At 51.9% G+C, this 15,201-nt stretch overlaps 1 protein-coding gene across 3 annotated transcripts in view; it reads right to left on the bottom strand.

The window, feature by feature from the left end:
* The window catches only part of CORO2A (coronin 2A), a 59,496-nt gene extending 47,791 nt beyond the window's left edge, over window positions 1–11,705 (bottom strand). The window contains exon 1 of one of the 3 annotated variants that reach the window (XM_067743849.1): window positions 11,516–11,705. The gene's annotated coding sequence lies outside the window, so the exon portion shown is untranslated. The remainder of the gene's footprint in view (window positions 1–11,515) is intronic. The other 2 variants (XM_067743850.1, XM_067743848.1) reach the window with 2 other exon arrangements.
* Between the last annotated feature and the right edge of the window lie 3,496 nt (window positions 11,706–15,201).

Here is a 15,201-nt window from a genome sequence, read left to right as displayed (position 1 = left end):
TAATTCTCACATTGTCTTGTCCCCATGCTCTAGCATTATCAGAATTACTAACAATCCAGTGTCCTCATAGAAATCTTTCAAAACCACTTGTCCATTTTGTGAGGGTTAGTTTGTTAAAACTGGTTAATATAATCCACAAATCCAACCTGGATTAATTAGTCTAGATTAACCTGGATTAATTGACCAGTTTAATTAGTTGGGATAACCTGCCTAAAACAAACCAAAGAGTAGGATGTCCTTGTCACCCCTTTCTCAGAGACTTCCGGAGACCTGAGACTTGAAGCTGCCTGCCCCCTGACTGGAGAGTGTGTCAGTGTGTCTACACCTGGCAAATGTGAGCAAACGTGAATGATTTTCTTGTTTAGATGATATTTTTTCCTGCACCCCAATGAGCATCTTGCGTACCTCACCTTGGAGGCCACCAGGATAGAAGACAGGGAGACTCTCAGAGAAGATTTTCAGGCTGCAAGGGATGGTAGGGATCACCTAGTTTAACCCCTCACTTTGCAGGTGAGGAAACAAGGACCGAAGAAGGGATGTAACTGGTCCAAGGTCACCTAGTTGGTCAGTGGTAGATCCCAGAGAGAACGCAAATCTCTAGTTCTTGATGCTAAACACCTCTGAGTCCTGGCCACAGTGGGTCCCTTCCTGGCTCTCTCACTGGGCCGTAGGCAGCTGCCTGACCTCTCACCCTCTGGGCTGCCTCCCTTGTGATATAAGATCACCCACTGGCTCTGAGGGTGGCCGTGGGTGGCAGGGAGATATCAGCAAAGGTTACAAGTGCCATCAGGATGGGGGACATGGGGTCATCAGCTGGCCACGGTTCTGAGTCACTCTGAAGCCTCATTGGTGAAACAGGACTATTCGGGTCCAGCTGTTGTCTGAGTGCCCATGAGGGCGACATCTGTGGGCTGGGAAGTAACCCCTGAAGGGTATTACTACTGTCCTTATTACTCTGGAAGGCTGTTTAGGAGGGTGAGATCTGGGGTTCCCCTAGAGCCCAAGAATTCTGCCTCTGACCACCAACTGCAGCCCTGGACACCACAGGACTTGGAGCCCTGCAGCCCAGTGGTCCCCAAGGTATGCCAGCCCAGGCCTGGTAAGGTGTGGGCAGCTGTGGACATGGGTCCTGGGCCTTCTGAGGCACAGGCTGAAATCTTACTCCTATCTCTATGGCTCTCTTCCCCCCTGCTGGGAAGGGGAAGTGGGGGGACAAAGGCAGCAGGGAGGTGAGCAGTCAGCCTGGGTGCAGACAATAACGGGGTGTATTTGCTATAGAGAACTTAAAAACAATAATAAGAACGACAAAAAGCCTGACTTTATTATCATTATGTGCCTATAATTCTAAACAATGTCAGTGATAAAACACTCCTCCCTGCCAGGGTGGGTTGTTTCCACCTCCCTGCCCTTGGTATCTGGTCAGTATCTGATGCTATTCCCTTTAGATTGAGCCAGACCAGACTCAGACTGTATGTTCAAGGCATCCCAAAAAGGCTCAGTGTGCTTCCCATCGCCAGTCCTTGGCTTCTGTTGTTCCTTTGCCAATATCTCCCTCCCCATCACTCTGTCCAAGGCTCAGCTTAGATGCTCCCTCTTCCAGGAAGTCTTCCTGCATGCAGTCCCGGCCATCCCCTAGCTGGCTACAACTCCCCTCCCAGGCTGCAGACTCAGCAGTGTCATGTTCTCAGGTTCAGAGCAAGATACAAGAAAGGAACTACCCTCTGAAATCTGGAATCCACAGCACAGAAAAATCAAACCAGGGAGCCACTTCCTAGCTGTGTGACCTCAGATGAGCCCCATGACTGAAACAGTTCCACTTGCTTCCAAAGTCACTAGTTCAAGCACCCCCTTGCTGATCACACCCTCCCTGCCTCCAGCTTCCTGGCACGTCCAGATATGACCAGCCCTTTGTCAGCACCCCTGATGGGTCAATAAAAATGGGTTCAGGCCCAAGGAGAGAGCCTTGGACCAGAGACCCCTCTCTAGGACAACATAATCTGTCAAGCTTGGCTCCAGTTTTTCTGAAAGGCCAGCTTGTAGGCTCTGGCCCACTCTCCCTTTCCACACTCACCTTGCCCAGGGATCCGAGCTACAGACACTCAGTGCCTTTAATTCCTCAAAAGTCCATTTCCTCCAGCCTCAGGGCCTTTGCACAGGCTGGTCTAGCATGTTCCCCTCCCCACCCTCACCTGGTTACTTCCTACTCATCTTTCAGATCTCAGCTCAAAAGTCCTTCCCTTAGAACAGCCTTCTGCAGTGATCCTGGACCAGGCACATTTCTCTACTCTGCACACTCCTTATGCCCCACTTCTCCGGGTTTTGTGGGACTCTCTAGTTAACTGCCCAGCTCTTCTCTGGTCTGTGAGCTCACCAGGGCAGCCCCTTTATCTGTTTTGCTCTGCTCTGGATCCCTAGCTCTGAGCTCTGTTTCACATGCAGAAAGTGACCAATACACGAACAAAGGTCTCCTTCAAAAAATCAAATTGAAAAATTACTATTTAGGGAATGAATGAGTGGATAAGTCTGAGTGAGGTTCTGGGATATCCGTGTGGGATAGGCCTCCGCAGTCTCTCTCCAGGGCAGGCCATAGGCCAACCTACTCTTGGAAATGGTCATAACAAGGATGAGACTAATGACCCAGCCAGCGAGCTCCCAAAGCTCCTTCCTGTCCATAAGCTCCCCAGCCCTCCTCTAGGCCCCGCATTACTCAGAGCACCCAGCGTTTAACGGCCTGTCCCCCAGGCATTTCTGCACTGACATACATTTACTTTGCTGAACATTCTCTTCTTCCCAAGGGCCAGAGCTCAGGAGCCTTGTCTTTGTGGAGTTGGATTAGGAAAATGTGGTGGAATCCAGTTAGAACAGGGTGCAAATCCTAGCTTTACCTCTCGATGACTGTGCGACTTTGCAAGTAACTTAACTTCTCTGGGCCCCTGTTTCCTCATATGTAAAAAGAGGACAAGAATATCTAGCCACAAGGTTGCTGTATGGATTAAATGAGTGAATATACATTAAGAATCTAGGGTGGGGGGCTTCCATGGTGGTGCAGTGGTTAAGAATCCACCTGCCAATGCAGGGGACACGGGTTCAAGCCCTGGTCCGGGAAGATCCCACATGCCGCACAGCAACTAAGCCCATGCGCCACAACTACTGAGCCTGCGCTCTAGAGCCTGCGAGCCACAACTACTGAGCCCATGTGCCACAACTACTGAAGCCCGCACGCACCTAGAGTCCGTGCTCCGCAACAAGAGAAACCACCGCTTGAGGCAACTAGAGAAAGCCCACGCAGCAACGAAGACCCAATGCAGCCAAAAATAAATAAATAAATATATTAAAAAATAAAAAATAAAGTTAGTTTAAAAAAAAAGAACCTAGGGTGGGGCCTGTCACACGTCATATTTAATTGATTCTAAGACACAAGAGTTTTTAACATCTCTGAAACTGGGATGTAACTTATAGTTTAATTGGCTGCCCTTTTTCTTTCTTAATGGATTATAAAATAATGGTATATTATCTCAAAACTGGCTGTGCCCTGCATTCCATGAAATAGGACAGTAGTCTGGTTTCTTTACTCTTTGCAAAGAGATGAGAAGGTCTGTGAGAGTCCCAGGGACCAAAGACTGAGAACACACATCACGGAGGGCAAAAGGTCTTCCGGGGTCTGGCACGCTGAGGTGGAAGCCAGAAGCATGACGGAATCTGAAGGCACAGGCTCTTCCCCAGCCTGGCGGCCTCTGGATCTGTCCCAGCTGCCCCAGTCCCACTCAGGGGGCAGCCCAAACTCCAGCAAGACCTTCATTTTTCTGGATCTGACTCTATGCTTCTGCTGATGTGGCCTGGGGTTCCTGGCTTCAGGCAGTCGGTCATAATGCTGACTGTGCTTGCAGCCATCTAAACCCCTAGTCTTTGTCCCAAGAAGAGAGTCTTGGGAACAACTCCAGAGACCCCCAGAGCCCTCTCCTCCCATGTGACTCCTACATCAAGCCATCCCTGGACCCTGTATCAACTGTTCTGGAAGACCAGCACTGAGGATACGTCCTCCAGGCCTCACCCAAGTCCTCATGCTGCAGGTGCCTCTTTAAACCCTCCAGCCTGGTGACAGCAGGCTGGCCAGATTATCATACTATCTACATTCCACTGTAACATATATTACATACAGCCACATCTTTATAGAAATAAAATGTCTATCACATATAAAATTTCAAAATACAGAAAAAAGAAAACAAAATTTTGCCATCTAGTGATAACCAACCAGCTTGATGTGTGTCTTTCTGAATATTTTTCTGTATTTACATTTGTGTAGATCTATTCCTTCCTCATTTTCAAACCAAAATGGGCTCATAGCACACACTGCTCTTTTCCCTATTTGCACACCTCCCTCTACATAGACTGGTTTCTTCCCAGTGACCTCACGGTGCTCCCCTATCCTCCATCCCTTCACCTGGCAGCTCTCTACAGTGCCTCTTGGTCAGGTCCCTGAGGCCTGATCAGGGTGCCCAGCCTCTACCAGGATGCAGTGCTTTTGGCCTGATGGGTTCCTATGGACACTTGTCCCCCCTTCCTTGGGACAGAGCTGTGACTGGATCGTAATTGCTCTCAGGGCCTCCTCAAAGCAAAGCCATTCCCCAGCACAGAAATACTCTTGAACCCTTAAATCAAGGGGTGTGAGGTGAATGGAGGCTGTCTGTCTCTGCTGGATTTGACTGTAGATCTTTCAAAACAGGCCGGACGTTCTCCTGGACCCAGATGCTGCCCTGGTGTTTCCCTAACCCCTGGGGACTCCAGATATCACAGTAAACAACAATGAACAGGTGCCTGGCATTTTATAGTTCATGAAGTGCTTCCATGCTTTCTACCCAATTTTAAGACTCACAACCGCTGCAAACATTAGGCAATTATCTCAATTTTATATGACTGAGGCTCAGAGAAGTGGGGCAATTTACCCAATGGCCTTTCTTGCTTTCTTCCCCTTCAGAGTCTGGCCAACTCCAAATCCCACTAACAACCTGGCCCAGCCATCACCTCCTCCAGGGAGCCTCCTTAACTCCCACCCCACCCCAGGCTGCATTAGGTGCCCCTCCTTGAGAGCCCACAGCTCCACGGCTTCCCTATCAGAACTGAGCCCCTGACCAGGCTGTGCGCCCTTGAAGGCAGCGATGAGTCTGGCTTATCTCCATCCTTACTCCCCAGGCATAGTAAAACCTCAATAGATGGCTGCTGGGTTGAAGATTGTTACGATTATTAAGGCAGGAAATGCTCTGCCCACTTTATGGAAGAGGACAGGGGGCATAAAGAAGGGACAGGACTTGCCTACAGAGCATGTCAATGGCCAGGTCAGGTCTCCCTCCTCAGAGGTGTGGGCTCTTTTGTTCCACTGTGTCCCTTGTTTGTAATCTTGGACTCCAAGCCACTGCCTGAGGATCATTTCCATCTCCTCTTGCACTGGCTGGGCCTCCCTGGTCGAGCCAGGTTATGAAGGGGAGCGTCGTAGAGGGGGCTCTGGCTGGGAAGGCTCAATCCCCCAGGCTGGGCCAACACCCTGGGGTGGCCCCAGGAGCAGCAACAGTAGTTGGCTCTCCACTACTGTGCCACGCCCTGTGCCAGAACTTTCCATCTACATCTCCCCTTCCTCCTGAAGCTGGCACCATTATGATGCCACTTTGCAGGGGGGGAGGGAAAGACCCCGGCTGAGGCTCACCCAGTGGCCGTGCTGGGATCCAAAGCCAGGGCTGCATCCCTGGCAGCAGGCGGCCCCAGGGCTTTGCTGGCACCGGAGCCAGAAACAGTCAGAGTACAAGAGACAAGTCCCAGGGGGCCTGCAGGCTTGGCAAGGTCCCGAACTCTCCCTCCCCACCCCTGGCTGCCTCCCACCCAGGGCCTGCTGGAGGGCTGAGACTCTTGGGCCCAGAGAACACAGGCCTGCCCTGGAAGTGCCCAGCACTCTGTATGGGCAGGGTCATGGCACTTGCCAGCCCCCTGCTAGCTCTGGGCTCAAGGCCAGGCTGGAAGCAGCTGTCACATCAACCCTACAAATTCTCAGCTCCCTGTTTCTTCTTAGAATAAGACCTCACATATCTGCTCCCAACTGGTTGAGAGATGCTGAGCAAGGTGCCACCTTTCACTGGGCCTTACTTTCCCTATCTGTGAAAGGATGCTGGGGGTGGGGTGAGTGCAGGGTGGGGGGGGGTGTCTCAATGGAACCCACCAACTGACATTCCAGGTTTGGCTACAGGCAACACAGCGCGGTGATTAAGACCCTGAACACTGGACCCAGATGACATGGGTCCAAATATATGACCCTGGGCGAGCTGCCCAACTTCTCTGGGCCACAGTGTCCTCATCTGAAAAATGGGGATAATAGTAGAAAAAGAAACCCAAGTAAATATAGTAAAATATTTATATTGATTATCTAAGATAAAGAGAGATGTGATTTATTTTCTGTTTTCCTCTCTTTTTTCTACATTCTCTATTATCATCAAGTACTTAGAAAAAACAAATATACTTTCTTTGTAAATTAACTTCATTGAGATATAATTTACATACAATACACCCATTAAAAATAGTAAGTAATATTATCTAGTCTATAGATTCCTTTGAGGATTCGATGGGCCAGTGTATGTAAAATCTTAGATGGCGCCTGGAGCATAAGAAGTGCTATTAAGTATTTGTTAAATAAATAAGCCCAAGACCAGCCTGGCTTCCTCCTCTTCCTACTCACCTGGCCTGGACCCCTACCTCACCCCCCGCACCAAGCTTGACAGATCCTCTGCCCCGTCGTTCAATGGTTTACGCTGCCTGGGTCCAGCCTTATCATCCCAGGCCTGGACTATTTCCACAGCCCTCTCTCTGTACCCCAGAGGAATCGCACAAACACTCAAATGTGGGGACTTCCCTGGTGGCGCAGCGGTTAAGAATCCGCCTGCCAATGCAGGGGACACGGGTTCGAGTTCTGGTCCGGGAGGATCCCACATGCCGCAGAGCAACTAAGCCCGTGCGCCACAACTACCGAGCCTGCGCTCTAGAGTCCGCAAGCCACAACTACGAAGCCCGAGTGCCACAAGTACTGAAGCCCACGCGCCTAGAGCCCGTGCTCCGCAACAAAGAGAAGCCATCACAATGAGAAGCCCGCGCACCACAACGAGGAGCAGCCCCCACTCACCGCAACTAGAGAAAGCCCGCGTGCAGCAACAAAGACCCAATGCAGCCAAAAATAAAAATAAATTAAAAAAAAAACACTCAAATGTGGCCATGCCCATAACTTGTTCAAAAGCCTTCCATGGCTCCCACTGCCCTTGACTAAAAGCCCTAGCTCCTCTATGAGACCCTGTTTCAGCAAGTTACTTAAACTCTCTGTACCTTTGTCACTTAAACTCTCTGTACCTTTGTCCCTTTAACTGAAGAAGAGATATACAAGTAGTACCTCCCTCAAACTTACAGGAGTCCATCATGTTGTATGAGACAGGGTACACAATCGGACCGGCGGCCTCTCTCACCTGTCTCCTCTTCCCTCGTGGCAATCTTCTCATCTGCTCTTCCTTCAACGTGTCAGGTATGGTCCTACCTCAGGGCTTTTTTCTTGGCACTGGTTGTTCCCTCTCCCTGGACGGCTCTTCCCCAGGAATCAGCCAGCTCACTCCCTCACCTCCTTCAAGCCTTTGCCCAGAAGTGATTCTCAGTGATTCCCCTCACATACACCCTACTTGAAACCACAAGCCCTCCTTCCATTCCCCCTCACACACTCAAAATATCCTATGTTTTATTCGCTCCATCTCATTTATCACCACCTATTGTACTTAGTGTTTATTGTCTGTCTTTTTTTCCTATTAGATTGTAAGCTCTTTTAAGACAGATTTTTTATCTTTTTGGTCTATTTTGTTTACTGTCAAGAACGCCCTTCCCCCCAATACCTAGAAGATACCTAGCGCAATGCAGGTGTTTAATAAATGAAAGGCTGAATGATTACATGAATGACTGTGAAGCACTTAGGACAATCAGGCAGGTGGTAAGTACTCAATAAATGTTAGCTTATTATTATTGTTGTTGTTGTTGTTATTGATTCTTCGAGGTGAGGCTCCCATGTCCTTCTTACTTGACTTCTCCAAGCTTATACAGTAATCACACTGTACTAGTCCCCACCGCACCCTGCCAATCTCTCAATTATGGTAAGGAGCACAGTGCTTTTTAATTATATCTTTTTCCATTTAGGCTGAACCAAATGGCCATTTCTTGTAAGTCAGAAACAGCCAGATATTGGCCATTTCACATATGACCTAATACGTTTCGCATGGCAGCCTGCAGGCCCTTGGGAGGTACCTCAAGGCCTAATACACAGTCAGTGCTCAGTAAATGTTTGTTCACCAACTCCCGGCCCTTCATAATAGGTGTGATTGCTAAACACCTCCAATCTGTTCTGAAGAAGGCAAGGCACACCCTATAGACGTAACATAATAAATGGAGGATCTTGCTGAATTATTTTCCAATCCTCCTGAAAAATCTCTGTCCCCTGATATTTGGTAAAGAGGATAAAAACAAAAATACAGTAGGATCTAAAATAATCCAGGTTCTGGAACTTCCCTGGCAGTCCAGTGGTTGAGACTCCATGCTTCCAGTGCAGGGGACATGGGTTTGATCCTTGGTCCAGGAACTAAGATCCTCCATGCCAAGGGGCACGGCCAAAAAAAAAAAATCCAGGTTCTGGCCATTTGGAGATAACAAAGGTCTAAGGCTGAGGGAAGCCCCTTCCCCTAGCTAGCTGCTTGCCTCTAAGGGGATTCATTTAATGATGGGGGAGGGAGACTGCAACAATCTTTGGTTATCCCTGTGTTCACTGCTCCTTCTAATAAAGGCTTCCTCTACAGAGGTTTGCTAAGTCTAGAATGTGGGTTGTCAGAGTTCAAAGAAATTCAGCAATCACTGAATCTACCCCATTTCACATATAGGGTAAGTGAGGTACAGAAAGGGGCAGGGATTGACCTAAGGTCATTCGGTGGGGTAGAGGAAGAGCTCATCCTGGAATCTAGGCTGGCAGGAGTCTCATTGCTTTTCCTCTGGACCACACTGCTCCTGCGCTGGCCAGACTCTGGACATGGAAGCTTTAGTATCACTATTATTAAAGGTGTACTTTTTAAATGAAATGTTTATTAAGCCTCAGATAAAACACCAAGAGCTTCTTCACCATAAGATAACTTCTTGCAAATAACAGCACTACACTCGTCTCTCTCTATAATTACTTCCTTAGGGTAAAGTCCTTAAATTAGAATTCTAGGGTCAAAGGGAAGTTAGGATCATTTTCATGGACTTTTGTAACAAACTGCCAGGTTGCTCTGCAAAATTAAATGCTACCGGAGAATCCCTATAGCTTTGCCAGCATAGACGTTTATCCTTTTATATTTATTTCTGCTAATTTTATAGGAATAAATACAGATTGCTTTCATTTACTATGTGGTATGTGTTTCCAAACACACACACACACACACACACACACACTCTGGTTCTGGAATCAAGATCGCTGGGCTTGGTTGCTCGTCTGCTGTGTGACCTTTGACAAGTCACATCCCCTCCAGGGATAGGGGATACCTATCTGTCAAATGAGGGGGTTGAATGAGATGATTTCTTAAGATCCCTTGCAGTTTAGATATTCCATAATTCCATGGTGCATTTTAAAATTACTGGCATAGGATGACTTGTTAATAACCAGAATTTGCTATACCTCTAAATCAAGGCCTAAATAGCTTGGACTAGTAGAGCAGGAAAACAGAGCCCAGATTATACACAGGTAGAGATGACAGGAGACATAGGTAGCACTTAAGCCTGTGGGTCGGAGCTATGCTCAAGTGACAGCACATATACTTAGTCTGCTTTTACGACGGGATAATAACACTCGTTTGTGGTCTAGCTTCAAGTTCTGTGCAGCTCCACCATGGCCAGAAGGTAAGGTCATGCTCACTCTACTTCGGCCCTAGAGTCCCAGACTTGCAGTTAAAGGCAGCTCACCCCCAGCAAGTGCTCATCCAGCCTCTGCTCACAACCTCTGAGGACACAGTGCTCACTACCTGCCCTGGCAATGCCTCCCTTCTTTTGGCTGTAAGAAAGCTCCCGGGTGAGGGGCAGGTCACGAGGGGGGACAAGAGAGACCAGAAGGCCCAGTCCTGATTCTCAGAAACTACTCCCTCAATCAGGGCAGGCAACAGAAGACAGGGAAGAACACGCGTGGGTTGGAAGGCCTGGAGAGGGGCTCCTCTGGCTCCTTCTCTCACTCCAGACCTCTAAGGTAGCTGCTAACCCAAGGGTACAGGGGACACATTCCAGTGCTGATGACAGTGGGTTCTGAATAATCCCCAGGCTGACTACTGCCTGCTCTGGGGCAGACACCTCAGCTCCCTCGTCTTGCCTTTGCTCCCTAAGGCTCTGACAGGAGAAACAATGCTGGATCTGGGGCTGTTTAGCCCTGAGGTAAACTGATTTAAGGGACCAGATGATTGCCTCGGGGTGGGGGATGGAGGGGTCAGATGTTGTCTGTGTGCTCAGAGCAGGACTAGTAGATTCTAGCTCTGTTTACAGCTAGTGAGATTCCCATAACAAGGGGTGTGCAATGGGACAGCAGGACCTTCCAAAGGAGATCTGACCAAGGGGCTGGGTCAGATGCCAGAGGTCTTCTTCACCCAGAGAGCCTGGAGCCACAGTCCCTCAGACATCTGCTCTGTCCCAGACCGAATCCCACTCAGACATGGCTCTCTTGGCACTGTAGCCCCTCTGGGGTCCGTGTGTGGACAAGCCATCCCTATCACACCAGGCTGGGACGCAGAGCTGGGCGTCAGCACTGGTGGGGAAGGGATGGGGAAGGGCATGTTCCACACCATTCCCTAAATACAGGTGCCTGCATGGGTCTGGTCTAGGCAAGTCTGTGGCCGAGGGCCCCACCACCTCCAACCCAGGGCTCCCCCAGCCCCAGACCGGGAGGCAGACTTGGCAGGCAGACTCTGACCGCCCCACCCTGCATGCCCAGACCGGCTTGATAGGGACTTGGGGGTGTCCCCCCGCTTCCTGTTTCCTGTACAGGGAAGCTGAGGCCCAGCAGGTTGCTCAACCAGGAGAGGGAAGAGGTCCTGACACAGGTCCCGCGAGGCACCCAGGCCACTAATGGGGGGACTGTCGGGACCGACTCGCCACAGCCAGCATAAGAGGCCCTCACTGCGGGTGGGCTGTGCGGACAGTACCCATCCAGGCCCCTCGCCGTCGGGAGGCTGGAGCTTGAGGCGGCCCCTCCCAAGAGCCCAGCGAGGAAGGGGCCACCACTGGGCCCGCTGTCCCGATGGGGAAACTGAGGCCTGGAGAGGAGCAGTGCTTTGTGCAAGGTCACGCAGAGGGGCTGGAAGCCAGGTCCCCCGAGCCCCGCCGGGTCCCCTGCGGTGCGCCGAGCCCCAGCATCCCTCCCCGGGCGCTGCAGCCCAGAGGCGCAGCGAGCACACATTGCACAGACAGGGAAGGTATGGCCGGTGGCTCGGGGCCGCCCTACCTTGATGACTGCCGCGCAGGTGGCTGCGGCGGCGGCGTCCGGCTCCGGCTCCGCGCTCCTCGCCGCCCGCCGAGTCCCGGCTCCCAGCGCCGCCTCCTCCCTCCCTAAGCACGGCAGGCGGGGCCGGTGGGCGGGGCAAGGGCCGGCACAAGCCCCGCCCTCGCGCTCCGCGAGCCCGCGGGGCAACCACTGCTTCCTCACGCTCCTCGCCGCGCTCCGGACCCCCGGGGCTGGTCTCGGGGCGCGCACACGCGCACAGAACGGGCGCGTACACCGGCGCGCACTCGCCGCAGTGACTGGGGCGGGCTGACCCGCGCGACCAAACAGAAGCTGGGGGCAGTCACACTCTCCTGCCTTCACGTCCCGCCGCTGCCTCGCTGAGTGGCTTGGAACAAGGGACTCGACCTCCCGGAGCCTCAAGTTTCTCCCTTGGTGAAATGGAAACAGTAACCGTGTCTGCCTCAGAGAGCTGTTTGAAAATTAGATGAGACGATCTAATTTACCCCGCACGGCAAAGTGCGCGCGCAGAGCCCGCCACGGGAGTAGCGCTTGGTGAACCTGGGCTGGTAGAGTAATTCCTGAGGCTTCCCAATCCGCCGGGAGGAAGAGGGCAAGAGGGCCGCTGAGTATCGGGAGGAGGCCCTTCTTTCTCTCAGTAGCCAGGAGGGGGCGCTGCTGCCCAGTCTCGCCGGCTTTGGGGTCCAGACTGCTAGGCAATGGGACGGAGATGGGGAGATCCAGCCGTTCAGTAATACCACCACCTAACACTTAATGAACCCGGCACAGTTCTAGGCACCTTAATTGAATCAGCGTACTTTACCGTCACACAAGCCTATGAGGTTATCTATTACCTATCTTACACATAAGGAAGCTGAGGCGCAGAGGGGTTATCTCACTTAAGATCACACAGGTAGTAATTCACCCCTAGGCAGCGTGGCTCCCAAACCCAAGCTTATAAACACTCTACCACACCACCTCTCTTGTGAAGAGCTCTTTGTTCAGTGGTGTATCACTAGGGCCTAGAACAGTGTGTGGCTCAGTGTTAGTTCACCTGAATGTCTTAATTCACCTAGTGCTTGGGCAAGTAACTCTGGTGCAGTTCCTACGCCCTTGCACTCTCACACATCTATGCCTTTGTTCACACCGTCCTTTCTGCCAGGAATTCTTTTACCTCCTCATTTCCTGTCTTTTTTTTTTTTTGATTTATTTATTATTTATTTTTGGCTGCATCGTGTATTAGTTGCGGTATGTGGGATCTTCGTTGAGGCATGATGGATCTCTCATTGCGGGCGGGCTCTTCGTTGTGGTGCGCAGTCTCCAGGGCACATGCGCTCTGGGGCTCTGTAGTTGTGGTGCGCGGGTTCCAGAGCACGTGGGCTCTGTAGTTTGCAGCACGAGGGCTCTAGTTAAGGCACGCGAGCTCAGTAGTTGCAGTGTGCGTGCTTAGTTGCCCCATGGCATGTGGGATCTTAGTTCCCTGAGCAGGGATCGAACCCACATCCCCTGAATTGTAAGGCAGGTCCTTTACCACTGGACCACCAGGGAAGTCCCTCCTACTTTTTTTTGCGGTACGCGGGCCTCTCGCCTCTCCCATTGCAGAGCACAGGCTCCGGACGCGCAGGCGCAGCGGCCATGGCCCACGGGCCCAGCCGCCCCGCGGCATGCGGGATCCTCCTGGACCGGGGCACGAACCCGTGTCCCCTGCATCGACAGGCGGACTCTCAACCACTGCGCCACCAGGGAAGCCCCCTCCTACTGTCTTTTAAACAGACTCATCCTTCTTTCCAGGGTCGGTACCAATGTACCTCCCCAGCACGTCGTCCTAGATCCCTGTGGATGTGCCCTCCCAGGGTTGTATCTGCATCTTACCACTCTGTGCCATGACGGTAGGTGGCTGGGGCTGTGTTTGGGGGAAGGCTGGTTTGACAGGGACCTTTCTGGGGGCCATGGACATATGGACTAGTGGGCTAGAGGGGAGGCCATTAGAGGCCTCTGCAATAGACACAACCTGGGACTCTTCCTAGAGATGCTGTGTGTATATGTGTGTTCTTTATTCTCCTGTCCCTTCCATCCCCCTAACCCTGGTCCATTTGATGAAGGCTACCCACTGACCATCTGAATTGCACATATGGGTAAACTGAGGCCAGAGCGGGGATGACCTATCCAGGGGTCCCTAGCTAGGAAACACACATAGGTCTGGTTCCAAAGTTGGGCCCATCTGCTAGCACCTTCTATTGGGCCTTATTGCTGATTGAGATGAGCCAGAAAACCAACACCTTCCTGTGTCAGCATGGCCTTTGTTTAATCTGCCGTGTGTGGGTAAATTTCTTGTGGGTGACCAGAACATGTCTGTGTGTCTGTGTGTGCGTGAGAGAGAGGGTGGCAAGTTCTCCTCTACCTGCCCAACATGGAGTTTTCTGTACAATATGGTCCTGTGCCCATGGCAGATTGAACTGAGAAATAATGAGGGGACAGCAGCACCTGGGAGGTGAGGTTCTGAACATGGGGGAGAGGACCCTGAACACAGGTATTCTGTAAAAGTGAATGTGCATCTCCCACTTTAGGGTGGGGGTCTTCCATAGTGCCCTCCCTCCTGTTTTGAGGAGCCCCTTTATTCTTGGGAATATTGCCCCAGGAAGTTTCCCTGGGAAATTCCTTTCCCCTAGAGAATGGAGCATGGGCCTGAGCTCGCTGGGGGCCTAGTTGGGAGAGGGATGCTTTGAGCTAGAGGGCCCACCACCTGGGGTAGGGAGGTGGAGCTGGGAGGGATCAGATCCTCCAGCCTGGGAAAGCAGCAGCCCCTGGGGATGGGGGCGACAGCTGTGGTGCAGGGCCAGGAACCTGACACCAGGGGTGGGCCCCAAACGCCTTTCAGGAAGAGCTGAGGGAGGGTGGGCAGGCTCCCTGGGAGCAGCTGCACCCCAGACATTCTTGGGGTTCGGCCACCCCCACCAGTTCCTGCTACAGCCTCCCTGTCAGGTAGATGTTTCTTCCTTTCATTTTCCTTTGCCTGGAGCTATCCCCATAGGACCTACACCACTCAGGAGGCCATAGGCTAGACTTGTCCTTCCCCCTGGGGGAGGTGTTCTAGGATCCAGAGAAGGTGCCTTGAGTTTGGAGGAGCCCTCCCTGGTTTTGCAGTTAGCAGCCTCTAAGGCTTGAACATGGCTTAACCACTCAGTGGCTGTGTGACTCTAGGCAAGTTAGTTAACCTCTCTGAGCCTTGTCTCCTCATCTGTAAACTGAGCTTGGCCTGGAGTGAGCACGTGTTGTAAGACAGGCAGTTCACATTCTTGCTCTGGCTCCAGCTCCCGGCTCCAGGGCTGGAGGCCCCCTAGTCAGTCCTGATTGCCTGTGGTCCCCAACCCTGTTGGTGTAGCACAGTACCCACGCCCTACAACAGGCTGAGTGTGGGACCCAGCGCTCAGGTGATTCTGTGGTGCAGCCAAGTAGGAACCAGAGGTGACCCAGTGCTGGTCAGCTGCAGACTACCACCCCTCTCAGTGGGGGAGGAGGAGGGGGGTAGATACCCAGCTTTGGGCAGAGTTTCTCCTCTGCCTGGGTGTGTGAGTGGGAAAGATGGAGGGGGGGAAGACAAGTGGAGGAGGGGAGAGATGAGAGAAGGTGGAGAGGGGAGAGGTTGGGGGTGGGCAGAGGAAGGGGAGAGAAGGGGGGTGGCAGGCGGG

This window comes from Pseudorca crassidens, chromosome 7 (genome assembly GCF_039906515.1).
Source record: "Pseudorca crassidens isolate mPseCra1 chromosome 7, mPseCra1.hap1, whole genome shotgun sequence".
NCBI lineage: Eukaryota > Metazoa > Chordata > Mammalia > Artiodactyla > Delphinidae > Pseudorca > Pseudorca crassidens.
The sequence above is the reverse complement of the archived record's forward strand: the minus strand, read 5'-3'. Positions and strand labels throughout refer to the sequence as shown.